The sequence below is a fragment of the Vulpes vulpes genome, chromosome 3, assembly GCF_048418805.1.
Source record: "Vulpes vulpes isolate BD-2025 chromosome 3, VulVul3, whole genome shotgun sequence".
Classification (NCBI taxonomy): Eukaryota; Metazoa; Chordata; class Mammalia; order Carnivora; family Canidae; genus Vulpes; species Vulpes vulpes.
The window spans coordinates 132,869,676-132,897,495 of NC_132782.1; the positions used below are offsets into that span (position 1 = coordinate 132,869,676).

Below are 27,820 nucleotides of genomic sequence, written 5' to 3' on the forward strand. Positions count from 1 at the left end.
AGTGATGGTGGAAAAAGGATTGGATGCAGCTTGCTACTGACCACTTGCTCTATCTGCCAGTTGTGCCAGGGCCCATGCTTCCATGGAAGAAGTGCACAGAGCCTCCAGCCACCCAATTATAGTTCCTGGATTTTGACAAGAGCCACTTGCCAACTTTACATTGGATTGGCCTAAATATTGGAATCTGAATTCTGCAGCCATACCGCACAAAACATTCATTGTAAAGAGAAATTTAATAAAACTTTGATTTGTGTTAAAACAAAAAGTTTGAAAGTGCTTGGTGGTAGTTTTCTTTAGTAAGATGAGAAATATTCCTTGTGGATTGGTCAGGGAATGATGAAACAAAAATACTCAAATTCTCAATTAAAGAAAAGTGTCATCACGTCTCTCTCTAAGTGCTGGTTTCTAAATTCTGGATTGTTGTCAAGACATCAATCTGTCGGTGCATTCACTTATCATAGCTAGTAAATTAGCATCTAACATTATCCTCAGTATGTGTCATATCTTTTTGTCTCCAATCCCTAGGTTAGGGCCTAGTGTATAGTAGGGACTAAAAAAAAGTTTATACAATTGAATATGAAGTCATCGATTCATTAAAAACAGAATATCCAAGTGATATTTGCAAGCTGAAGTGTATTTCTTGAGGGGAAGAACCATGTCTGATCTTTCATTGTGCTTTGAGCACCCAGCATAATCACTTGAGAGTCCTGAGGGTTCAATGAATGTTTGTTGCCACTGTTGACTGTAGTGGTGATACAGTGCAAATTTTCAAAAATCCAATTTTAATTTTCAGGTGTTTTTTCACTGACAGCTTGTAGATATCAATAAGAAGAAAGCACCCAGTAAAATTGTACTAGTTATAGGACATCAGCTTATTCTTGAACTAATTGTACTTCCAGCCTACATTTTATTAACCCCCCCCCCTTTCATCATAGCTCCAAAGTAGTTACTTGACTTGCTAGACTTACCAGTTGTTGCTGACGATGTGTAGCAAGTAGAAAAGTGCACAGAATACTCCTCTCCCAACTCTTTTCTAAAAATGAGCTTTAATCGGGATAGGAGTAAACGCCAATGTTGGGAATTGACTCCACTTTCCATTGGATCCTATATTCTAAATTGTATTGGTAAGTGAATTCAGGCAGCTACATAAGCTAAGAAAAGGAATACGGAGACCTTTAGCCTATTAACAATATTCTTAACAAGGTAATGACAACTGGGAAAATAAATTGAGTTGGCAATTTAATAGGTATAATTCAAAGAGTAAACAGAAGCAGCTAAATTTCATGGTTAATAGTAGTACTATTGAAACAAGGCTGTACTGCTAATGAAAACAGTGACTTTCAAAATGAAGCTACGTTTAGCAACTATTTTTCACTAGAAGTATTTGGCATGATGTTTGGGCTCAAAATTACTATTCTGTATTGCTTAATGCACTGTTAACTGGAATCTGAAATGTGTGTGGCGGGAGAAAAGAGAAAACTGGTGCTTTTTCATGTAAGAACGCTCACATCTAGATTCTCTTTGTTTTTACTACACCCATATTTTAAGATGCTTGGAGAACAAAAGCATACCAATAGAGGAACATCTGTAAATCTTGTCAGGTATTATTTATGTATTATTATTTTGTTGGAAAAAATGTGAAAATATGAAGAATTGGAAAACAGAACAGCTAAAATGAGGTATAATGAATCGCATATCAAAAACACACACAAGGGAATAACAATGTCATGACAACACATTTTCATTATTCTAAAAACAAATTCTGTCTGATGGTTAAAACCTATTAATTGGGTATTTTAGCTACTTACCAGAAGAATAAGACTGGAATAAGTAGCCTTTCCTTCTGAGGTATAATATGGATCTAGTGTTATTTTATTTGGTGATCTTCTGGTTCTCTTAAGCTACATATCTTATGGAAAGAGTGGAGAATATGTGGAAAGGATGTATTATTAATGTATTTCATATGTGACTTCAGGTTTCCTAGATACTTTCACTAGCAAGGTATTTGAGGAAAAAATTGAAGAAACAAGTAGGAATGTTAGAGACATGATACCTATCCCTAGAGTACTACAATGATTCATAATTCACAAGAGAGCAAGGCTCAAGTGGATCATACTTTTTATGGTACAAATGGGATTAATATTGCACGTCATGGATACAACATGTTTATAACAAAGAGGACCACATTTCAACTCCCTCCTACTGTGTTAAGAATTGGGAGAAACAGCATTGGAATATTTTTTAAGCTTCCAAATTAAAAAAAGACCAATGGTTGTTACTGTCAAAAGATGGAGATAATTTTAGAATTATTTTAGTTTTTTTCTTAGGGTGCTGAGATCTACTCACAATGGTGTAACATTGCTGTGATTCATATTTATTGCTGGTGAAACATTGCAATGTGTGATCACCTTTTCAGCTAAGAAATTGTCTTGCTGCCATATAAACTTCCAGACTATCTGTCTCTTGACTAAATTCTAACTCTAGGAATGAAGCAGTTCCTCAAATATTTATTTGCATGCATATTCTATTTTTTTTATTGGAGTTCAAGATCTAGCATAACACCCAGTGCTCATCCCGCCAAGTGCCCCCCTCTGCATGCACATCCTAGATACGTCTGTGAGACTTCCATACTTTTAAACCACTGTAGACTTGTGAGTTGTGGACAGCAAGGAACATGGCTGAGTAGATTACTGCATGAATACATGAATGGCATTTTAGTTTCTGGAGTCTTCTATACTTTCCATTCTTTATGTCAGTTCTTTCTTTTCTTTTCTTTTCTTTTCTTTTTTCTTTTCTTTTCTTTTCTTTTCTTTTCTTTTCTTTTCTTTCTTTTCTTTTCTTTTCTTTTCTTTTCTTTCTTTTCTTTTCTTTTTTTCTTTCTTTCTTTCTTCTTTCTTTCTTTCTTTCTTTCTTTCTTTCTTTCTTTCTTTCTTCTTTCTTTCTCTTTCTTCTTTCTTTTCTTTCTTTACAAGAGAGTGAGCGAGAACATGCACATACACGAGCAGAGGGAGAAAGAATCCTCAAGCAGACTCCCTAGGGATTGTGGAGCCCAATGCAGGATTTGATCCCAAGTCCCTGAGATCATGACCTGAGCCAAAACCAAGAGCCAGTTGCTTAACCGACTGAGCCACCCAGAGGCCCTTCTCTGCTTTCTTTGACTTGTTTCCTGTCTCCTTCTGCTCTTTCTATTCTTTTTAAATCCATTTTACCTCCATGTAGTACTTTTGCCATTCTTTTGTATATGATATTTGATTGGTTGTCTGTTTTTCTCCTTAGACTGTAAGCCTTTTGAGGACATATAATACACATTTAAGAAATTCCCTCAGTGCCTGTCAGAGATGCTCAGTAAATGTTTATTGAGCTCCTGCAAACTAATATTCTTATTTTACAAGTTATGTATAAGGCTGTCAGGATTATTAAACTCTAGAGTAGAGATCTTTTTTCTTCTTAGTATCTATCTGCATATATAAATTTAAATTTCTAATTTATTTAATTTAGACATAATATGTAAGGGTGATTGGTTAGGATTATCAACACAATGCTGATGCATATAATATTAAATGTTTGGGAGGTCAGAGTCCCCTGTATAGCTTCTTATTTACCAACTGGGGACTGGTATTGTGGTTTGTGAATATTCTTCTCCAAAACATGAGACTAGAGATTAATCCTCTATTTCTTTTCTATAGCAGCCAAGAAAGACTGGAGTATAGGACCTTAGAAAGGGAAATTGGAACTGTGAAATCTTATGAGCTAGGTCTTTTGTAAAAAAAAAAAATTCATAACACATATATGTATGTGTATTTATACAGTACAAATGTATAAATAATATTCAATATATAATATATAATTATATATATTTATGGAGAGGGCAAGAAAGAGAAAGATGTCTCTCATTCATAGGCTTTGGGAAAACAAAATTTATCAGTGAAATGTCTAAGAAATATAAGCATTGGCATTCATCAACTATTTTGACTGTGTATTCTATTATGAAGTCATTTTTGGTATTTATTAAAATGCTCTCTTGGCTCCCAGTTTATTACTGGTTCATCTAATTTGAAGGGATAATTGGACAGCTCTGATAGATGAATATTAAAATGTGTCTGCTTTCCTTATACGTTCTGCTAGGGTTCCGTCCAGTGTTTCTCTGCAATGCCAAATGACCAGGGAATCTTGGCAAAGAGAGTCTCCAGGCTTTGGCAGTAGAGGATGGGCCTACATTTTCTCAACTGCCCAAATACTCTGTGACTTTTGGTCTCAGCAGGCATCTCCTTCTCTTCCATAGCAACAGTACATTTGGGGGATTACTGTTTGTTTTTTCTCCTACCTCCTGTGGGAGAATACCACTATTTCTAAGCTGGAATAAATCAGGTCACTGGCTAGAATTCAGGATGGCCCTGTTAGACGCTGTTTCTAGAGTTTGATACAGGCCTTCTTTTGGGGACAGAGGGGAAAACATAAGCAAATTAAAGATAATGTCAAGTTCAAGCTTGTATTTTCTTTTCCTGCTGAGGATATGTGTAAAATATGACATTTCTCCTTTATGAAATAAACATAAATATAAGCAGTATGTCAAGAACTAGTCCTCAAACTTAAGATTATTTCCATGGAATACTATTTTATTAAACTGAAAATTTACAATGAATAAGGATCAGATACCGTAAATGGTACAAGACTACTTTTTTCTAGAGGACTTCACTGAAAGCATTTTATGGTACATGGATTGTTTTACTGTGAACATTCCCAGTGATTGGTACAAACTTTTGCCAATGAATGACAAATTTACATACACATAATGTCAGCCAGCAATATTTTGTGGCTTTAATTGTTTTAGCTTCAGGCATTCATGTCAAAATAGTGTTTAGTGTCCTGCAAGTTGCTCTGTTTCTTTGCAACGTTAAATTTATTCTGTAATTTGCCTGTTTTCTTTCTAATGCATTGTCCATTAAGTCCTTTAATAATTTATAATATAAGACATATGATGCAGCTTTAGCACACGCAACTTCTTTTTTAGAAGGTTCTCGGGTGTCAAGAAGACCAGAAGACCTGAAATGAATTTGCATGAAGTGTTTACTCCTACCTTATATCTCCGTTAAAGAGATCCTCTTATGTTGTTAAAGTTTTGTCTTAATGTAAAGCCTATTGTTTATATTAATAGATATACAATATTATACTAATTTTAAATTTTAGGTAAAATAGTATTTTTTACTTTAAAAAACTCCAGGTGTGCAATAAAGAATCTATTAAAAGGAAATGGATATTATTCTGGGTAGCCAAGTAATTTTAATATTAAAATTAATCTTATTCAGCAAAGTCTGAGAGAATGAATGAGACGAGAAAAAGTTATTTGTGACCATTTAGGTAAGCCAAGTTCAACAAAGACATATCAGCACAGAAACATAATCTTTTTTTTTTTTTTTTATGATAGTCACACACACAGAGAGAGAGAGAGGCAGAGACACAGGCAGAGGGAGAAGCAGGCTCCATGCACCGGGAGCCCAAAGTGGGATTCGATCCCGGGTCTCCAAGGTCGCGCCCTGGGCCAAAGGCAGGCGCTAAACCGCTGCGCCACCCAGGGATCCCCCAGAAACATAATCTTTGATGTGTCTTTGGTTGTTAAATGTTTGAAGCATATTGAAAAAATAATTTTCAGCTTTTATCTGAGGGTTACCATTTTTAAAAAGATTTATTTATTTAAGTAATATCTATACTCAGCGTTGGGCTCAAACTCATGACCCAAAGATCAAGAGTTGAACACTCTTCTGACTGAGCCAGGCACCCCCAAGTGTTAACATTTTTAATGGTTAGAATTTTACCTTATGTCCATTTGTAAAGAATGACCCTTTCTCAGTTCCTTTGTCTGATGGTGGGACTGCTATGTGTATGTATATTGTGTCTTAAGTATTAAAATAGCAAAACTAGCTAAATGTATAAAAGCTAAAGAATGTCAAACACTTCTTCTCTATTATTAATGCCATGTTCAAAGATAGCCTATTCTTTAGTTTTGGATCATTTAAAATAAGTTTCAAATGAATAACAATAACATATTCCTCAGTATATCGTCAATGTCTCCTTGCTCAAAGTAGTGTTAGAGTCTTAAAAGACCAAAAAAGGGGTTATCTTTTCTGTTTTGAGTACTTATATTTGTAAAGATGGAAAGTTCTATTTAAAACATGAATAATGAAAATGTATATATTCACATGTTATAAAGTTACCTTTAATAGTATTCCCCTCTTGTGCCTTTGTCTAGTCACAAGGGTGTTTCTTCAGTGATTGTATTTATGATCAAATTCTCACAGTGCCCTTGGACAAGTTTAGCTATAATTTGGTTATTGGGCCTTTGTGATCCTTAAAACAGATTCAGACAATTCTATAACTGGTGTCTTAAGAATTTTGGAGCACTGCAGCAATTTCTAGTCCAATCTTACCTAATGATATGTTCAAAGCGTTTTATAACTTTTATTTTTTAAGATTGATTGATTTGTGTGAGGTGGGGAGAGGGAGCAGAGAGCAGAAAGAAGGGAGACGAAGAGGGAAAGAATCCCAAGCAGACTCTGTGCTGAGTATAGAGCCTAATGGGCTCGATCTTATGACCCATGAGACCATGACCTGAGCCGAAATCAAGAGTCAGACTTTCAACCAACTGAGCCACCCCTGCACCCCAAGGCTTTTTATAACTTTGAACTCCTAGAGAAAAGTAGATTCTCTGATTAAATAATCTCCAGAGATATTTAACCCAAGGTTGATACCATCTGTTGATAGTTCCTCATATGGAAGGAACACTTCACACTTCAATGGTATTAGTGAATCAACCATAATATTTACTGTGGGATTTAAAAATAACATATGATGACACTATATTTGAAGTATTTGAGCACCTTGAAAAGGCTTGCCTCGAATGGCTTTACCTTTCGTATTCCATATTTGGGGGTAGTATCTAAAGGGAAAGGGAAAGGTTGACCAGAATGCATATTTTGAGTTAATAGGATTCCACACCCTCTCCCCTCAACAACCTTAGTTGATCACTTGTCAAGAAAGTACTTTTTTTTTTTTTTTTTTTTTAAGATGAGAGGATTAGAAGAAAATACAGGTGCTGAGAATGAAAACTGTGCCATATCTGGGTTTGGTGGGCTCAAATTCTGTGCTGACTTAGAATATGAAGTGAGGAGCCTGTATCTGTCTTGACCTTTGCAAGCCTGAATAAAGTGTTACAGGCTTGCGGTTACAAGCTTTTTTCAAGTTTCTGTTTTCTCAACTGCCTGGAATAAATTCAGAAGAGGAAGGAATATACTTGAACCAACAGCAAACTCCTGTACTGCATTAGAAGGGAGTATATTCGCCTTATCAGATAGATAATTTGGGTTATTGACAATAACATATACATTCTTTCATTTCTCTGTTTATTCCATTTCCGATGGGAACTATGGCCAGAACATTTTCTGAAGCAATGTTGAGATAAATGTGGCCTCACAATTCTAAGAGGAAACTCCCTACTGCCTGCTAATTTCCAGAATGTCTATGGTAATTAGAACAGTCCTTCACCAAAGGAGGAGGAGGCTGCGTACGTAAAAATCATGTATTCTTCTGCTTGCTTCTCCAGGCCCGTGCCTTTTTTCCTTGCTATCTTTTTGGAATCTTAAGGAATAACGTGATACTCCATCACATGCCTGGGGTGGGGAGGGCTCAGGAAGGGTGAGGAGAGGGGTGCTTGTGGCTACATTTCTGTATTGAATTTAATTTTTCATTGATAATTAGACTCTCAAAGCCACCTGATATTTTTGACCAGCAGGAAACAAAAGCCCACTGATTGACTCAGGGGATGCGGGGGAGCGGCCCCCACTGTGCTCACACAGCTTCTCCACAAAGACTAAAAACAAGAGCTGTGGCAAATTGGATCACCATGCAAGTTCCAACTGGCCCATTGTGTACAAGTAGTAAATTGGGAGCTGATATTTCTGAGAACTATTTATTAGCAAAGCTTGGTGTTTTACTCCCTCCCTCCCTCCCCCGCTCCTCCCCCACCCTTAGTTGTTTTTTTTCTTTCTCTCTCTCTCCCTCTTTCTTTCTTTCTTTTTTTTCATTTTTAGCAAACTGCTTTTTACCAAGTTAAGTGAGCAATCTACAGCACTTAACAAAAAATTCAGGTAATTATCCAAAGAGCTGTCCAGACTAGAAACGTACTGATTATATGTGACAAATTGAATAAAAAATTTTTCAGTAATCTTAATAGGTATTTATGTGTGCATAATTGCACAAAAGGCAAAAATGGAATGGCATTGGCAGGAGTTTACCAAAATGCAAACAAATAGAAAAAAAATTCTAGAAATTCAATCCTATTGCTGCATATATTAAGATTTTAAATGAAGATGTCTCAGTGACAGCTTCTGGTGGAGTGATCAGTTCTAACCATTTAGTACAAAAAAGGTGTGAAAATACTAGCCTGTGGCCAGTTAGCAGAAATTGTAGTTATACAAGCCTAGACCTGCATGTCTTACAGAAGAATTGATAACTCTGGAGTTTTTTCAATTTGAGTAATACAGAGAGGGAAAAATGGAGTCTGTTTCATTAGTTGCTTATATATGTTCCATCTTTGAGAGTTTTAGCTTTCATTGAGCTGGGAATGTGGTATTATTTCTACTACCAATATCACAGAGAAAATGTATTCAGAAGGTTGTATGACTGCAAGAATAGATAAAGTTTATATTAATCTTTCACAACAAAGTTTTTGAGATGATACCGGTTCATTTTATGGGTACTTATTTATTTGATCTTTTATGGACACTGCCACATATGGTACATTTTTGTTTCCGTGTGATTCCATTTTCCACCTTTATATAATTAATTCTATGACTAATGAACTGATTTGGTGAGAAGAGCTCAGACTAACATGATAAAATCCGGTGTTCCAGCCACAGAGCATCATGAAGACTCTCACAGGGCGGGTGCAAGTGTGTTCTGGTCATTATTTTGTATCTGAGTAGTACAACTCAACCAACAAATATTAAGACATGCCTGTGGTATCCAATAACGTATTGGGTGTTGCAAGGGATGAGAAGAGTATGATGCTTGATTTCAGACATCTAGAAGTTTAGCATTTAATGGGTAAACAGAAGTTACCAGCAAATACAATTATTCAATTGCAGAGGTTGTATGATATTGCAGAGCTATGAGTACTTGAATGCATATTTAGATACTCTTCTAGAAGGAATTGAAGTGTAGCCTTTCTTAACCTGGTAGCTAGCATAAGGTGGGTGGGTTTATCGTACCTCAGAAAATCATACTAGAACTCAAAAGTGTCTTAATTTTAAGAAAAAAATTTATTTATTCATGACAGAGAGAGAGAGAGAGAGAGAGAGAGAGAGAGAGAGAGAGAGAGAGGCAGAGACACAGGCAGAGGGAGAAGCAGGCTCCGTGTAGGGAGCCCAAAGTGGGACTCCATCCCAGGTCTCCAGGGTCACGCCCTGGGCTGAAGGCGGTGCTAAACTGCTGCTCCACCTGGGCTGCCCCCTTAATTTTTTTTTAGAAAAAAATTTCATTTGATTTTTGGAAACCAAAGCACACAATAGAGCTCAGGATTTAGGGACAATGAGCAATCTCAAAGATGAGGGGCATGTTCTTGGAATATGGTACGTTGTAGAAAACTATTCAGTTTTTGCCATTACAGAATTTTAATTTTAAGTGGAGAGGACTTGAAGATGAGCAAAATGAAGTATGTTCATAATAGGTTCCTGACGGGGTTACTGTAGGATTGAGAGAAGGCATATAAGGTGCTTGGCACACACTGTGTTTTCATGAGATATGAGTTGTTTTTAAAATAAAGCTGTCAGTAAAGGTTGTAGTTTCTCAGGGCCTGCGAATGCAGAGTGGGTTGGAAGTGATGGTGCATGATTTGGCTCTCTGGGCTCTCGGGACTTCCGATGGGCATATATCTGTTGGATGTGACCCCCTTTTGTGCTCTTTAGGCTTCAGCACTCTCCTTACTTTGTTAGGGCTGGCTTCTAATATCTGCTCCCCTTCCCATCAATGCAGGAAATAGACCTAATTTCCAGGTCCCATGGACTCTTCTGTGCAGCATTTGACAGTTTTGCCCTTCTTTGGGATCTTCTAAAAAAAAAAAATCCCCTTTCCTTGGTTTCTGTGATTATCACTATCTCTCACTTTCCCTACTTTCCTCTGTTTCTTTGATGAGTTCTCATCCTCCAGGAGCATGCACATCCCTCTCTCTCTCTCTCTCTCTCTCTCTCTCTTTTTTTCCAAACCTGAGTCCTAATCTCAACTGCCTTTTCCTCTTCTTCTACAAAGCCCCCCCCCCCCCCAGGAGAATCTTGTTCTCTCCCCCTATGACGTCAGTTCTCATCATCGGAGGCCTGACAGTTCTCTGTGTCCAGCCCCAGCCTCTCACTGGGCTCTAAAATGCATTTCTGGTTTATTTTTCCTTATATTGTCTGTAGTTGTCTTAAATGCAACGTGTCCATACAGAATTTATTTTTTATGACAAAAGTGTTCCTTCTCCTGTATTCTGTATTTAAGTTAATGGTATCCCTGCCACAGGGCACTCAAATGTGCCAGTTTGCCTGGGACAGACGGGTATCCCAAGACACAAGACTTTCACCACTAAAACTGCCAAAGTTCTGGGTGATCTGGGACTAACCAGACATACCTGAGTTTTCATCTACTTTTCCTTTCCTTTATCTCCTACCTTTAAGTAGTCACCAAGCTCCGTGTATCATATCTCAGGACTCTCTCTTGAAACCTACCCCTCTATTTTTATTCTCAATATGACTGCCTGCATTCAGACCTTTATTATTTTGTGTCTGGGATTTTGGAATAGAATCTCACCTGGTATTCTTTTTTTTTTTTTCACCTGGTATTCTTGATTTTAATCTCACTTGTCTTATACATTGGCAGAGTAGTCTGCATAAGTGCAGATCTATCATCATGGCACTATTAAACAATAAGCCAAAACATTAGGAAGTGATAAATCCATGGAGAAAATTGAGTTCTTCCTTAGATTAGAGGGTTTTGGCTCTTCAACCCAACCACAAGAACCCTGTGACTCTGACAGGGACTGATTGTAACCTCAGTGTAATAAATCTCTGTTAGAGATCAACACAATTTTCTCCTCAGCTTCTGGATCAATTTTTTCCCCTCTGCCTGGACAGCAGTGCTTGCTTTTTAAAAATTGCTATGGGAACATCAACTTGCATTAGAGTTGAATCAAAATAAGACCAAAAAATTTCTGTGATTATCTGTATATGAAGAACTAGGTACTAGTGATAGGGAAAGGAGATATGAAAGAGAGGATATACATTTTTTTGAGAATATACATTTTTAACTAAGAAATAAATTGGAAAATTTACCACTCGGGAATATTATCTTAAACACCCAAAGCAGCTCACCTCCCACCCCCTACTCTAGGACCTGTCTCTTGCTTCAACTGTAGTCTTGCTGGTGGTGACATCATTTATTGCTCCGTAATAATATGCTCCTTCATTGTGTCATGTCCATAAACTTGGAGAGGATGGGGGCTTTTTTTTTTTAAGATTTTATTTATTCATGAGAGGCATGGAGAGAGAGAGAGACAGAGAGAGAGAGAGAGAGAGAGAGAGAGAGAGGCAGAGACACAGGCAGAGGGAGAACGAGGCCCCATGCAGGGAGCTTGATGTGGGACTCGATCCCGGGTCTCCAGGATCACGCCTTGGGCCAAAGACAGGTGCCAATCCGCTGAGCCACCCAGGGATCCCTGGATGGGGGCTTTTAAATATATCCATAAAGTCCTTGACACTCCTTTCTTCTAAGATTTTTATTGTTTTAAATTTTTAAGTAATCTCTACACCCAACGTGAAGCTCAGATTTATAAGCCCAAGATCAAGAGTTGCTGGCTCCTTTGGTGAGCCAGCCAGGCGCCCCAAGTCTTTGACATCCTACCCTATAACTGTGGAGCTCAGTTCTCTTCCTGTTGAGTGTGAGCTAGACTTAGTGACTTGCTTCTAAGGAATAGAATATGTCAAGAGTACATGTGTGTGCCTTCGGAGACTAAATCATAAAAGGCATTATGCCTTATTGCTTGCTGTCTCTCGGATCACTCACCCTTGGGGAAGCCCGTCTGCATGTCTTGCAGGTGTTTTCCTTACGGAGATATCTACGTGGGGAGGCACTGAGGCTCCCTGAGGGCAGCCAGCACTAACTTGCCAGGTATGTGAATGAATTATCAGTGTGGAAGCATATCAGTGTGGGAGCGTATCAGCCTTCATCGACATCTAGACTCCAACCTCATGACTAACTCTGAACCAGAACTACCCAGCTAAGCTGCCCCCAGATTCCTGACCCATGAAACTGTGTGAGATAATAGGTGTTTATTATTGGGGTAATCTATTACGCAGCTATAGGTAATTGATACAGAGTGGTTTTGTTTGATACTTTCTCTTCTTTCCTGTCGGCCCTTTCCCCAAAGACTCAGACCCTCAGATCATAATACATTTTGCTGATTCTTTTGCAAAGAAGCTATATTCTTTCCTTCTCACTTACTGTATTTCCTGCTGTTATGTTCCTTCATTTCTGAAATCTTGACTTCCCATCCGCTCATTCTGAGGGGCTGCCTATCCTTCCACTGTACAGAGAGACCGCTCTCCTTAGGTCTCTTGCATTTTTTAATAATCTTGTGGGCAGAAAGACTAACTACTTTTTTTGTTCTGGATGATCTTTCGAAGGATGCCAGTTTGCTTACTGGCCTGTATAATAAAATAATATCTTCCTCTGGTGCAAAAATCAGCCAGGCTGGCTTACTGCCCATTATAGAAGACTTGGGTTTCATGAGTTCAGTGTTCCTCAACTGTGGTGCAAACCTACTGTATATGCAGGATCCACCGAGGCCCTTCTGTATCACCCCCATGGCATTTGGTGAGTAGGGGCGACCAAAACAAAAATGGTTTTCAGGTGCTGGTTGTGCCGTAGACAAGTGGGACCCCTCTTGTTTCTGATGCAGGAGCTCATGACTTCTTCAGGCTCCCTTTTCAGCTTGCAAGTAAGGTAAAAGCTCAGAGTCTTCATAGTTCTTGACAGTTTCAGCTCATTCTCCTCATTCCCACCTGAAGTTGTGATCATGCCTCTTTTCCGTTCTCTTACTCATTCACCAAATGAAAACATGCTAGATCTCCACCTGCCTCCCATTTTGATTGCATTTCATTTTGTTTTGTTTTCAATGTATCTTAGTAAATGCTTCAGGCAAACTAAAGCACACTCTTCTCAATTCTGCCTTGGAACTCTAGAAGTTGACGATGTTTTCGTCTGCTATATCTTCCTCTTATTCTTCTCCACGAAGCCGGAACACCTACCACTTATAAATGTATGAAACTTCCCTCTTCTGAGAAATAGTTACGGACAGTTCTTTTCCCTGTTTCTGGTCATCATCTGAGTCCCCCCTCACTCCATCCTTGCTTTCTCCTGCTTCCCTCAAGTACTTACCTCCCCCATGGTACACAACAGTACTTAAGGGGAGACCTCAATGTGCAGTCTTTAAAAATCACTTGTTACCCCATATGGATGTGTTTTCTCCTAGAGAGGGTAAGAGAGCCCTTGAAAGCAAGAGACTTGGAATTTGTTTCCTGCACAAGACATGAAGATCTGGACAGAGTACGCTTTGCATTGTGGTCACTCACCCAGTGCTGGCGGACCCACACTGTCTGGTTTCCTGGGATAATCTGAATCTCCTCTGGTGACATTGCCTGTTTTGCAGACATAGGATTAGAAACCCTGAACAGGCCCTGAAATAGCTCTGGTCCCCAGAAGCAGATGGCAACCCTTGAAAACAGCCTCTGGCTCTTCCTGCAGAGCCACTCCTCATTTGCAGCCTAAACCTTTCTTACCAGTCTTAGCCTTTATCCATGACTTCTTACTTTTCCCCTCAGGCTCCCGTAGTGTAAGTCGTCCTCTGGAAAAAAAAAATATCACCAAAGCTCTTCAATCTTTTGTCCGTTGAATAACTCTTGAGTTCTCTTTCTTACGCCCTTTAATGCTCTCTCTCTGAGATAAGATTGGGCTCCTTGGTTTCATATTCTGTTCTCTGTGGGAAAGCATTAAAAATAAGAACTAAACAAAAAGTTTTACTCTGAGGAGAGGTTTCTTTTTCTTTTCTTCTTCCCTTTTTTTTTTTTGCCTCTTCTTTTCTTTTTGATGTTTAATCTATTCTGCAAACAGATTTTTGCTTATTCTGTCCTTTACTCCATATATCTGCGCTCCTGGAGGTTCATTCCTTGTGGGCAGATTTGTTTTTTGGAACTTTTATATATAGCTTTTTAGAGATCATCTCCTTTCTCCACACCCACTCTGCTGCAGGCTTGTGAACTTGAAGGCACATGTGCGTGTGCGCGTGCGCACATTAGAAAGAGAAAAAGAGATTTCTCACCAAGCAGGCTCTTCCCAGGGTCCCCAGCTAGTTTTGGAACCTGTGAGGGAGCAGAGGGTGACTCTGTCCCCTGATGATTCACATGGCCAATGGCTTCTTCGATTCTGTCAAGTTATACGATAGCAGTTTTCCATTTTAGAATTGCCATTTTAGAGTTGGAACGGTCCAGAGGGCTAGTATGTAAAGTAGTGAGGGATATGAAATTATGGCTCAATTTCTGTGGTGTCCATGCAACAACATGGAGATTCATTAACTAAAGACGTTTTATTGATAGAATGAAATAATATATGAAAAACGCAATATAAACTTCTTGTCATTATCTTTCATTATGTATGACATTATCTTCAACATAAGTTACAACCTGATTAAATGTGATAGACATTTAAAAATCCATGCTAAGTCAAAACCCTTCTCTTCATGTACAACATCTTTTGTCTAAACTCTAGCAAATAAAGTACCTTTCATTGCAGGATTTCTGCTTAACCTGATAAGCAAAAACAAGCAAAAAAAAAAAAAAAAAACCAAAAGCAACTACGACTACCAATATTGAATAAAGAATTAAAAAGACAAACACAGGATACCTTTCTTTTTTGTTTGAAAATGCAGAATGAATATTAAAGTTAGTACCCCCCCAGCCCCCAAAAAACCCAAAGAAAATAATCAACCATCTCCCCAGGGGTAGACTTTCCTGCCTAGGGGCACACACTTACTCTAGATGTCTCTGCTCTTCGGCTCTCTGCTCTTCTCTGTACAGGGACATACTGAAGACTGTGCCACAGCAATCCCGATGCCCATGCACCCGTGATGTGGGATTTGTTGTCAAAGATCTCTTTGATGGCCTCAGAGCAAGGCTTCACTGGGATGCTTGGGAGTAAATCCTTTTAGGGGCAGATGTCTGAGATAAATTGTTCTACTCCAGCTAAACCACAGCAGTTCAATGCAGAGTGGATGGCTTTTAGTGTCCTGCTGGGGCTTGTCCTTGGTTTTCAGCTTGGTAGGTATCCTTGTAAAACTCCTGGACTTAATCATCTCATCTTTGTGGGAATATCCCAGTTGCCTGCAGCTATTTCAATGGCAAATATCACTAAGCAGAAGCCAAAGAACAATCTTTGCATGCACTGGGGCTCTTGCACAGCAGCCCAGGAAACTCACCAGCATCCTGAGGGCACCGGCTGCATTCAGAATATATATTTCAGTGTAGAAGCTTTCTGGAATGATGATTTTCTTGCTCCAAGATGCTCTTGGCTTCAGATTCAATTCAGAACTAAGTCCAATGACAAGGAATGCAATCCTGGCAAGCCAGAAGATGAAATTAAATTTGAAGAGCTGGTATTTGATGTGCTGGTTCCTTTTTTGACCAGTATGCTAAAGACTGGACAGCTGGACTACTGGTGTGTGCACGGCCGGGACCTGAGGTGTCAGGGGCTGCCTGCACTTCTTTTTGATACTATTATTCTTTCATATTGCTATTTAAAAACCTAGTGAAAAGCAACTCTGTTAGAAAAAAGTCTTTATCATTTTGGTCTTGTGGAAATAGAATATTTGTTTTTATTGTAGAATTGTTCTTCTCTCTAGACTTTAAAAAATATTTTTTACAAGCGACTTTAAGAAAAAAAAATGAGCCAAGTACATGTAGGTTATTTCACTTGACATCTCAATATTTAAAGATTTTTTTCACTTTTGGGTCAGATTATTACCTACATTATATAATATGAATTTTATAAAAGTTACTACATGACTGGCAGAAATATGTGGCTTAAATCACCATGATATGTATCACAATTTCTGCTGGAGACATAGATATGTTTTTAGAATTCATAAAATATTTCAAACAGACAAAAAATAAAACACTATAACTGATACCCAGATTAAGCCTATGAACTTTATTCCTATTCATGCTCCAAATTCCATTCTCCCCTCTCCCTCTCTAGGGGTAAACTTAATTTTACTATATCACAGGTGGGGTTCCCCAGGAAACAGGCTTTGAGACACTGAGATTTATATGTGGAGGTTTTCTGTGGGATTCTCTCAGAAGACATTGTGAAGGGCGAGGAAAGCAAAATTGGGGAAAGTTTTCAGCATTTTAATTATATGTCTGGGTATGGTTTTCATTAAACTTATTTGGTGTGGTTCACTGAGATTCTTGGATCTGTAAAGTTATGTCTTTCACCAAATTTGGGGCATTTTCAGCCATTATTTAAAGATTTTGGGGGACCATTTTCTTTTTCCTCTCCTGGGACTCCAGCGAGACAAATCTTATACCTTTTGATATTGTTCCAATACAAAGTCTTGTTTATTATTTAACTCCCCCTCCCCTTATTCAGATTGGATCATTTCTATAGATCTGTCTTCAAGTTACTAGACTCTGTGTTTTTTTCTCTGTTCTACTACTGAGGTCTTCTGGTGAATTAAAAAATTTCTGTTCTTGTAATTTTGAGTTATGGAATTCTCATTTAGTGCTTATTATTGTTACTATTTCTTTGCTAAAAATGCCTATTATTCCATTTGTTTCTAGATTATTTGCCCTTACTTGAGGTGGCATGGTTCTAATAACTGCCATAGCTTTTTTTGTTTGATAATTTCAATATTTGGGGTCCTCTGAGTGATGATATCTGTTGATCGTCTCTTCTTTCCAGTTGTTTACATTTTCCTAGTTCTTTGCATGTTGGACTGTATCTTGGTCATTTTGAATGCTATGTTATAAGATTCTGGGCTCAGTTAAAATTTGGAGAATGGTTTCTGCTTCTTCTCCTTTTCCTCCTCCTCCTCCTCTCTTTTTTTAAAGCAAGCAATTATCACTAGGAAATTTAGACCTCAAGTCCTGACCTGGCTTCTGTGGGCTTAGAATGTCAGTTTAGTTTTCAAAGAGTTGGCAGTGCTATTCTGGTTTTCACAGTTTGTGCACCTTCCCTGGTGGTCTACACCATAGTTCAGTTCTCAAAGCCTTTGCTGTGCTGATTCTGGTAGATTTCATGCATGTTCAGATTGTGAGTGAGTTCAAGGCTTCATGAAGAGGTTTAAAGAATCACCTTTTCTCAACTTATTTCCAGATTTATTCAGCATTTATATATTATTATAGTGTATATATATATATATATATATATATGTGTGTGTGTGTGTGTGTGTGTGTGTGAGGGGGCATCCATATTAACTTAGTTTATCATTTTGCCAAAACCAGAAGTCTACATAGTTGCATTAAACAATTTATTACATTCATGTGATTTCTTTTACAACAAAATGATATACTTTTGATATTTAAAAACTTTTATCAAAAGTTCATGTAACAAAAAAAAAAAAAAAAAAAGTTCATGTAACAGATGTTAACGCTCCCCTACTATTTCCTCAGATCCTTTTGCCAATTTTTTAATGTTGATCCCCAGAGGTTTTTACTTTTGACAGCCAGCACCTGCACTGTTATGTCAGAAAGCTGCTTTTAGGCTTTGAGTGTCTAGTTTGCCTGTGGACACCTTGAAGATTCTGGGAATTTGCATCCCTGATGCATAGTCTTATTACCAATGGCCAATTGAGATGGGAGTGTAATACTTCAGCTCCCTCATTCCTGATCTGACACCCTTAGGTGTAACCTAAACTGCACAGCTCCCTGGTGGAATTGAGTTAAAGTTATCCCTCATGAGACTTTGCTGAGTATTGGGATCCTTGTTTGGCTCCTTTAACTTCTCCGCCCACTTCCCCATTTCTTTGCTGGTTTTTGCTTAGAAAACGTCTTTGTAAATAACTTCCACATCAGTCCTTCTTCCAATATCTGCCTCTGCGACAGTGTAACAGAATTCTAAGATGGCTCTCAAGATTCCCTGGTGGATGTGTCCTGTATAATCCTCATCTCTTGAGCATGAATGGGGCTGTTTTTATGATGAGATAGTCACTCCCTTAATTCAGTTACATTATATGGCAAAGGCCATGGGATCCTCACTTCCTTGATTATATAGGACTCAGTTTTAGCACTCTGAAGAGAAAGATTCTCCTGGACTGGAGAGAAGTAAGCTGTCATATCGTGAGATGGCCATATGGCAAGGCCAATCTTGTGATAGTAGAGCATCATCCCAGTTCTTCCACATTCCTGTAGTGACTTTGGGCAAGTTAGTTAACCTCCATTTCTTTTCTGTTTGTAGAATGGGAGTAGTGATAGTACTTACCACACAGGATCATTGTGAAAATTTACTTAGCAGCTATATAGCTGGGAATAGTGCATGGCACACACACAAAAATGCTTTGTAAATGGGAGCTATTATGATAGGTAGTATTGCTAAAATACATAAATTATTATCCAATAATAATAATTATATAAGTAGTTATTAATAAATAAATATATTAAATGTACCAAAATATGTTAAGAGATCAATATTTTAGTAATAAATATGTAAAACATGAAAATATACCAAATACATTTTATAAAATACATGAGCCATTATTAATCATTCCTTTAAATAATGAAATTGTTGTTAATAGTGGCCACATAGTGGTAATACATTACTTAAGCCCTGTGGAATTATGATCCCTTCCTCCTGTCCCTCTTTTTCTCCAACCACTCTTTTTTTTTTTTTTTTTTTAAGATTTTTATTTATTCATTCATGAGAGACACGGGGTGGGGGCGGCAGAGACAGAGGCAGAGGGAGAAGCAGGCCCCATGCAAGGAGCCCGTCGTGGGACCCGATCCCGGGACTGACTCCAGGATCTCGCCCTGGGCCAAAGGCAGGCGCCAAACCTCTGAGCCACCCAGGGATCCGTCTCCAACCACTCTTTATGTCTTAGAGCCTATTCATCTTCCAAGGTCCAACAAAAAACGTCTTTTCTATAAATTCTTCTGTGGTCCCACCTACACTGTGAAATTTCCTTGGTCTACTTATATTTCTCTTCTGGTATTTCCATATTTCTCTTCTGGTATTCAAAACCCCTCTTTCATTGGTCCCTTGGTTAAAAAGGTCTTATCTTGAACTGCACATGATAGAAACTCAATAAATATTTGTTGAATGGATGTATGAATTAAGAGCATTAATAGAACTTTTAGGAGTCTTTAAGCTATTCACTCACCTTAATCTACTAATTTCTCACTAGCCACACAGTGTTCTGATTCATAACTGGAGCTCTCAAAATAAAGATATCAACTACACCAAATAATGTAAATTTTCACTTGTTATTTTTTGGAAATCTGTGTTCATGGGGAATCTCTGGCTGTCTTTTCTTGGACAAAATGGTAGTGTGGAAAGTAGCCAGAGGAGGTTGGAGTGGTTTGAAAGCATGGTAATGCCAAGTGGGGGCGATGCTGTCTCTGTAGGTAAAAATGTTATCAGTATATTTAAAAATGATTTGGGAAAAAAAATGATCTGGGGACTCTTTTAAAGTCTGATTTAAAAATTCTATGTCTTCTACCAAAGGCATACCTTTTGGATTGGAAGTAGGCGTTTGCTTTGTGTACAGTGGAGAATGGTTTTGAACCTTGCATTTTGGTGCTCAGTAGATGCTAATTTCCTAGGTGGACATTGAAGCATCAGGTGCTTCACCCCATGATGTCAAGATGAGAAGATCACATTTTTCCTTGACAATAAGAGTATGGGAGTGGATAATATGTTAAATAGTTCTTAAAGGATATGAATGGTGTGCTTTTTGTTACCCAGAACACGTGCTTTTTCTCTTGTACAATGCAAGATAGGTATGGCTGTAATTATCATATTACCTAGCCAGTTAGCTATTCTGTGAGACTGTGATTATGCAGAGTGTAGAGAGAACTTTATTTATGAACTCATTCTCAAGAAAAAAACAAAAGCAAAAAGCTAAGCCAGCACATCATCTAATTCTCAATGTAAAATAATGCAGAAGTGCGGAAGATGAACATCTGATTTGTCACATCTGATACACTAATGTTTTATCCAAAAGGAAGAACACATTGTAACTTGCTCAGTCATCTGCATAAACACCACCTGGCCCTTTACAGGCACCTACTCAAATAACAGGAGTCAACGAATGGCAGCTCTGCTCATAGCCTTTTCACTGGTAGAAATAGAAAAATCTCCTCTCTTTTTTAAAAAAAGAAAGCATTTATGTATCAAAGCAACATCTAATACATTTTTTTTTCAACAGCATAAGACCTAGGTGATTAAAGTGAAGCCACTGGAACCTTTCATATTAGGGAATATATGATCACAAATTACCCAGTTTTTGAGCAGCTAAAAAAAATTCATTATCCTTTAAGAAGAGAGATCAAACCAGTCCTTGTGCAAACCAGATCTTATTATTATTATTGCAACATGAGGCTACTTATTCCCCTGGGTATGTCACTTAGTAAGTCTTGCATTGGAATAGCTATAGTTTTTAGTGTAAAATATTTTGCCAGAGATGGGAGATTTTTTCCCCCTCTGAACTGACACATTCTGGTTGTATGCCTCAGTGATCATACTTTTGTGCTACATTACACACATAGAGGTAGCATCCCATTTCCAGTTGCACAAATATAAAAATGGGGAACCTGGGTCACTAAAGTATATTGTACCAGTTTGTATGTTTTCAAAGAAAGAGGAAAGACAAATCTCACTTGCTTTTACATTTTAAATTCAAGCTGGCTAACTAGAAGGTGTCAACTACTTAATTTTTTTCATTGAGCAAACCCTGCCAAAGTCTCAGTGTATTTCTGTCCACAGGAGGACAATTGAGTAAGTTAGTCTTCTGGGTGTACCAGTGTGTTTTCATTTTATTTTAAAAAGGAGACCATGTTCAAGAGTCACTGAACTGTGCTGTTGGCCCATTCTGTTATTAAGACTGCCTTTGGGACATCCTTAGACTCCCCAAATTCTTACCTTTAAATATATCTTTTAGTCATCTATCACCCTAAAATTCTTCCTGGGGCCACTTGAAAAGTGACAATTGGTAGCTTTTACTGGATTTCTGAATCATGTGATCTGAGTTTGAGCTCTTAATAGCTTCCTTATGCATCTATTTGGTAGTAGGGATGGTTGGACCCTCTCTGTTTTTGATTTAATGCATCATGATATTTTACAGTTTAATTGCCCAGGAAAATCAATGTCAATACAAAGCAAATGTTTAATTTTGTATACACTGTTCAAGTGTGTATTTCATTGTTGTCTTTTCATGTGACATAAGATTTTATTTTGAGGTATCTCCTGATTCATGTTGGAAAAGCATGCCATGGATTAAGGAGTGAGAAGGAGTTTGCTCTTTTCCTAACTTCTGGTGCAACATGGAAAGTCATTTCATTTTTTCATTTATTCTACTGGGAAGTTTAAAGTTCTTACTATGTGCTAGTGTTGGGGAGAGAATAAAGAAAAGTAGACATGATCCTACCTTCATGCTTTATGCTTTCTAGTCTAATAAGTTTGAACAAATATCTAAATAGAAATAAAATGTCTAGATAGAAACCAGGTAGATCTCCTAACATAGCAAAGCAGGAGGATAACAAGGTGTGATGAGGACTGGCGTAATTCAAACTTAGATTCTTTGTCTAAATCTTCCAAGTGATCGCTGCCATGTGAGAATGAAGGCCCTGAGTTAGTATCATTCTAGGCTGTATAGCGCCATTGTACAAATTAGATAAAAGCACTCCTACATTTTGTGGATATAGACCTGGCACAGCAAATAAGTGTGTTCTGGATGTCAGCCCCACTTACTACTTGGGCTGATTCTCTGTGCAAAGCACAGCCTATGTGGTCTTTTTCAAGAAAATCCGGATATCTGGATTTTTTTTTAAATATCTGGATTTTTAAAGTGAAATTTCTTGATTTTTAAATGAATGAATGAATTAAAAATTAAAATTCCTCTAAGAAGAGGAATTCAATGAATTCAATTTTTTAAAAAAAAAAATCACTTTATAGATCAAATAAATTTATGTGTTGGATTTGGTCTCCTGGCCACCATTTGAAACTTCTGAATTATAGGTTAAACCTCAGAGATGAGAAGTAACAGTTCTAGTTTATTTGATCGTCATGCTCCTCAAAAATCTGGAGACAAAAGTATTTTCACTTTTGATCCCAGAAATAAGAAGCATTTTAACTATCTGAATCCTAAAGACTAATTTGAAGAGCAATTGTCTTTGTCTCTGAGAAACAGAGACAATTAGAATACAATTAGAATTGTATTAGTCATGAAAAATTCTCAGGTGTTTTGTTATTTGAGAATTACTCATCTATAACATGAGTACTTGGGAGTTAAAAATGCAAAGTTAATTGTAAAAAGTAAGTAGAACTTGTATAAATCTCAAATTACCTTGATTTTTTTTTCTTTTAGATATATGGTATTGGTTTGGGGCTATGATTGGTATTATAATAATATTTGATGATGTTACTGTAAAGGTGAGCTAAGAATAACACCAAAAATTTTGCATTATCTCACCCACAATTTGCCTTCTGGTCATGGATTTAGGTTGTCCCCAGATAAATTTTCCATAGTCAGAGGTAATTATTGATCATTTTAAGTGTTAGCTTGATTAAATTTTGTCTTTGTAATGACTCATTTTTTCTGTGTTACTTTATTTAAGTAAATAAACCAAACCATATCCTACTTGGGTCAATGGAATCTTGAAAGATATGTATTGTGGTAGAAAGAGATAGGTACCAAAGGTGTATCTAACAGCCCTGTGTCTTCTAAGCTGGTACTTCAGGGAAATCTTGTCCTGAGGAATAATGGGAAGTTGCACACAGAGAGAGAACAAATTGAATCTTTTTGTAGAGGTGGGAAGAAAATACCAGGTCTGTGTGAATGATTACTAATGACCTCTTTTGATGAAATGCATTTCTTTTCAGGGACTAGAGTTGTTTGGACCTTATGTAGTCATTACTTTTGTGAAGTTCCATAAACATGAAGTCCTTTTTTATCTTCAGGAAAGTAGAGCATAGGTCAGTGGAAACACTTTATTTTTTCCCTTTTCACCCACAAATGAAATATATATAACTCTGTGCCTAAGTTCTTAAGGAACCCAGACTACAAAACTGCAAAAATGTAAGCTACACATGTGAAATTACCACAAGCATATGTAGTTATCTAGACTCTGATGCATTCTGGAGAAAAGTGTCCTTTTTGTTCAGAGAGAAGCCTACAACTAATTTCCATTGGGTTTCTAAAACTTGACACTGAATCAAAAATATTTCATTAGAAAATAAGTGGGAGCTATAAAGTAAGTACATTGTTTTTCTTTATTTTATGGCATCTAAGGACATGTATCTTACTTGTCCCCCCAAAAGAGTATCAGTGAAACAATCATTTTAGGATATTCAATTGTAGTTTTTCTCCTAACATGTTATTTTTGGCTAGACTATTCGAACTAAAAGGAATCTTAGTGACCCATTTCATTTCTAAACTGTGATACTTGGGACTCCGTGTTGCTTTGGATATGTTTCAGTGTTCCTCTAAGAGTTTAATTAAAATTTCATTTAAAAATACATGGTTAATTCTGAATTATTTAGGTTATCATTGGCAGTAAAGAGGAGGTAATTAGTCATGGTATCAGAACCCTGGCTACCTTTCAGCCAAAGTGGCTTCAATTTTTTATTCATTTATTAAGTAAATATTTATCTAGTGCCTGTGATATGGCCAGAGACTGTTTTGGGTGCTGGGAGTAAAGTGGTTGAACAAGGTAGACAAAGTCCCTAGTCTCATAGAGGGGATATTCTGGGATAGAGTGGGACAGGGGACAGGAATGGATTTCCAGTATGTACACTTGAGGAATAACTAACTAGAAGGCCTGGAACACCTACCCACAAAGTATATCTAGTAGTCAAGTTCTATTCACTGTGCTAGAGTGCAGCATATAAGTTGATGAGGTTAGGAAGCTATCAGGGCAAGAACATTTAGGTCCTTGGAGTCATGATAAGGAGCTTGGACTTTATTATAATTGCAGAGGCAGTGACATGATCTGATTTATGATTTAAAAGAATCATCTTGGCTTCTGTGTGGCAAATAACCTACAGTGTAGCCAGAACAGAAGCAGCAAAGACTTTTAGATGGTTTTTGTAGATTTCTACTTCTGAGCCTGGCAAGGCAGTGTTTCTTGCTGAAGACAATTATAAAAGCTGAATGAATTTTAAAACTCATTATGTAAAAAGCACCTGAGAACTGTGGGAGGAATGAGCAGAACCAATTGGACTACTGTTTCAGAGAGGGGAGATTATGATTAGGGCCATTTTGCCATCCCAGGGCATTTAGTGACTTAGACATGGCCTAAGGATCAGAATTTGGCCCAGGGTGAAGGATACTTCTGGGGGAAATAAAGGTTTTAGTAATTGTGAGGGTCTAGAGTGACAAAATCCAAGAGATGTCACATGCATGGCCAGTTTTCACTGTAAGGCATTTGCTGAGTTTTGAGGCTTCACAGGAGCTTAAGGAGCTAGTTTGAAAGCTTCTGAAAAGTAGAGTGAGATATCATAGTCTCATGATTCTTATTTATTTATTTATTTATTTATTTATTTATTTATTTATTTATTTATTTATTTATGATAGGCACACAGTGAGAGAGAGAGAGAGAGAGAGAGAGAGAGGCAGAGAGGCAGAGGGAGAAGCAGGCTCCATGCACCGGGAGCCCGACATGGGATTCGATCCCGGGTCTCCAGGATTGCACCCTGGGCCAAAGGCAGGCGCTAAACCACTGTGCCACCCCGGGATCCCTAGTCTCATGATTCTTAGAAAACAAAGGGCTTCCTCCCCTTCCTTCTAGGGGAGGAAGCCCAAAAGCAAAATGGGCAAGAAGTGAATTCCCTAGAAAGAGTGGTATCCACAGGTACTTTTCATCTGGGATACTTAACTAAATCTGGATGTATCTAAAGATTGAAAATCCAGACTTGTCCTTTGGCAGATCATTTCAGAGAGCCAGAGAAACCAGCAGAAATTTGGACTTTTTGGGGGCTCACTTGAATAACAAAATGGGAAATTTAAGGTATCTCAGGCACATAGCTAATCTTCATATAGAGATCTTTCCTTGAAGACATTTGCCCCATTTGAAGCTGTGTGGAGTAGAAAGCTAGGGCTAAGTTGTAAACCTTTGCAGAACTGAATCTATCTCAGACTTTCAGATTGGGGATATCAAAGTCCTCCAATGTTGATGATTAAAAGCTCTGGGAATTCATGTCCTAGGAACAGGATCAAGAGAACTAGTTTGGATTTTATCAAAACCTCATCACAGTGGCAACCCAGCTCAATCTTGGGTTGGCTTGAAAAGATTAGTTCCCCCAGGGGGTGCCTGGGTAGCTCATTTGGTTAAAAATATGCCTTCAGCTCAGATCATTATCTCAGGGTCCCAGGATTAAGCCCTGTGTCTGGCTCCCTGCTCAGTGGGAAGTCTGCTTCTACCTCTCCCTCTGCTGCTCCTCCTACTTTTGCTGTCTCTCCCTCCCTTGGTCTATCAAATAAATAAATAAAATTAAAAAAGGAAAGAAAAGAAAAGATTAGTTTCTTCAATAGCTGCCCTTGCTATTACCAGAGATAAGAAAGGCTTTCTGATGGGCAGATGACATGATCTGGAGACCTTATAATTTTTTGGAATTGGAAAACAAGCCAATAAAAAATACCCAAGCAGAAGCACAGAGAGAAAAATAGTACAAAAACAGATAAGTGCAATGTGTGGGACATTCTGAAAAAGACATGTAATTGAAGTCCCAGAAGGAGAGGAGGAGAGAATAAAGTATAAGTAATATTCAGAGAGTTAGTGGCTACCAATTTTCCAAAACTATTCAAAGTATCAACCTACAGATTTAAGTAGGATAAATATAATGAAAATACCTGGATCTCATATATAAAACTGCTTAAAAACTAATCCATAGAGAGAGTCTTAAATTAGGTCAGAGAAAGACATTATTTTCAAAGGAACATCAACAAGACTTTCAGCTGACTTCTTGATTTAGGCCATGGGAGTCAGAAGACAATGGAATAGCATCTCTCCCCTCCCCCAGTTTCATTGAGAAATAATACACACATGACTATATAAATTGAAGACATACAGCATGATGGTTTGATTTACATATATTGTGAAATGATTACCACAGAAGGTTCAGTTAACATCCATCTTCTCAAATAGAATAAAAAGAAAAAAAGAGGAAAAGAATTAAGGGGACAAATTTTCTCTTTATGATAAGAACTCTTAGTATTTACTCTTTCAGCAACTTTCTTTCTTCTTTCTTCAGTGTGAGCTATAGTCATCATGTTGTACATGACACCCCTGGTCCTTATTTATCTCATAACGGGAAGCATTTTGGTTACCTTCCTTCAATTCTCCTTCAGTTTACTCCCTACCTCTGGTAACCACAAGCCTGATCACTTTTTCTATGAGTTTGATTTGCGTTTGTTTTGTTTGTTTTCAGATTCCACATATTGCTGAGATTATACAGAATTTGTCTTTGTCTAACTTATTTCTTTTAGCACAATGCCTCCAGGGTCCATTTATGTTGTCACAAATGATAGGTTTTTCTCATTTTTTATGGTTGAATAATATTCCATATTCATTCATTGGTGAACACTTAGGTTGTTTCCATGGCTGGCTATTATAAATAATGCTGCTATAAATATGGAGGTTCAGATATCTTTTTGAGTTAGTGTTTTTCTTTTTTTTCCTTTGGATATATTTCCAGAAGTGGAACTGCTAGATTATATGGTAGTTCTATTCTTAATTTTTTGAGGATCCTCTATTGTTTTCCATACTGGCTGTACCAATTTGTCATCCCGTCAATAGTAATCTACCTTTTCTTCACATCCATGCCAGCATTTGTTATTTCTTGTCTTTTTGATGGCCATTCTAACAAATATGAGGTGATATCTCATTCTGGTTTTAGTTTGTATTTAACGTGTATTTTAACGTGTATGACTGTGATGTTGAGCATCTTTTACTGTTCCTATTGGTTTTCCTGTATCTTCTTTGGAGAACTATTTAGGTCCTTGGCCCATTTTTAAATTGGGTTGTTTCTGTTTCTGTGTTTGTGGTTTTGTTTTTTGGGTTTTTTGCTTTGATTTGTATGAGTTATTTGTATTTTAGATATTAACCCCTCATCAGATAGATATCATATCCAAAAAAACATTACCAAGACTCATATCAGGGAGCTTTGTTCCTATGTTTTCTTCTAGGAGTTTCATGGTTTCCCATCTTTTTTTTTTATTTATGATAGTCACAGAGAGAGAGAGAGAGGCAGAGACACAGGCAGAGGGAGAAGCAGGCTCCAAGCACCGGGAGCCCGATGTGGGATTCGATCCCGGGTCTCCAGGATCGCGCCCTGGGCCAAAGGCAGGCGCCAAACCGCTGCGCCACCCAGGGATCCCCATGGTTTCCCATCTTATATTTAATTCTTTAATTCATTTTGAGTTAATTTTTGTGAGTGGTATAATTTATGGATCCAGTTTTTTTATACATGAATATCCACTATTTTTTCTTTTTGTATATTTTTATTGGATTTTGATTTGCCAACATATAGCATA

At 37.7% G+C, this 27,820-nt stretch overlaps 1 pseudogene; it reads right to left on the reverse strand.

The window, feature by feature from the left end:
- Window positions 1-15,112: 15,112 nt before the first annotated feature.
- LOC140598080 (CD9 antigen pseudogene) overlaps window positions 15,113-27,820 on the reverse strand; it is a 32,879-nt pseudogene continuing 20,171 nt past the window's right edge.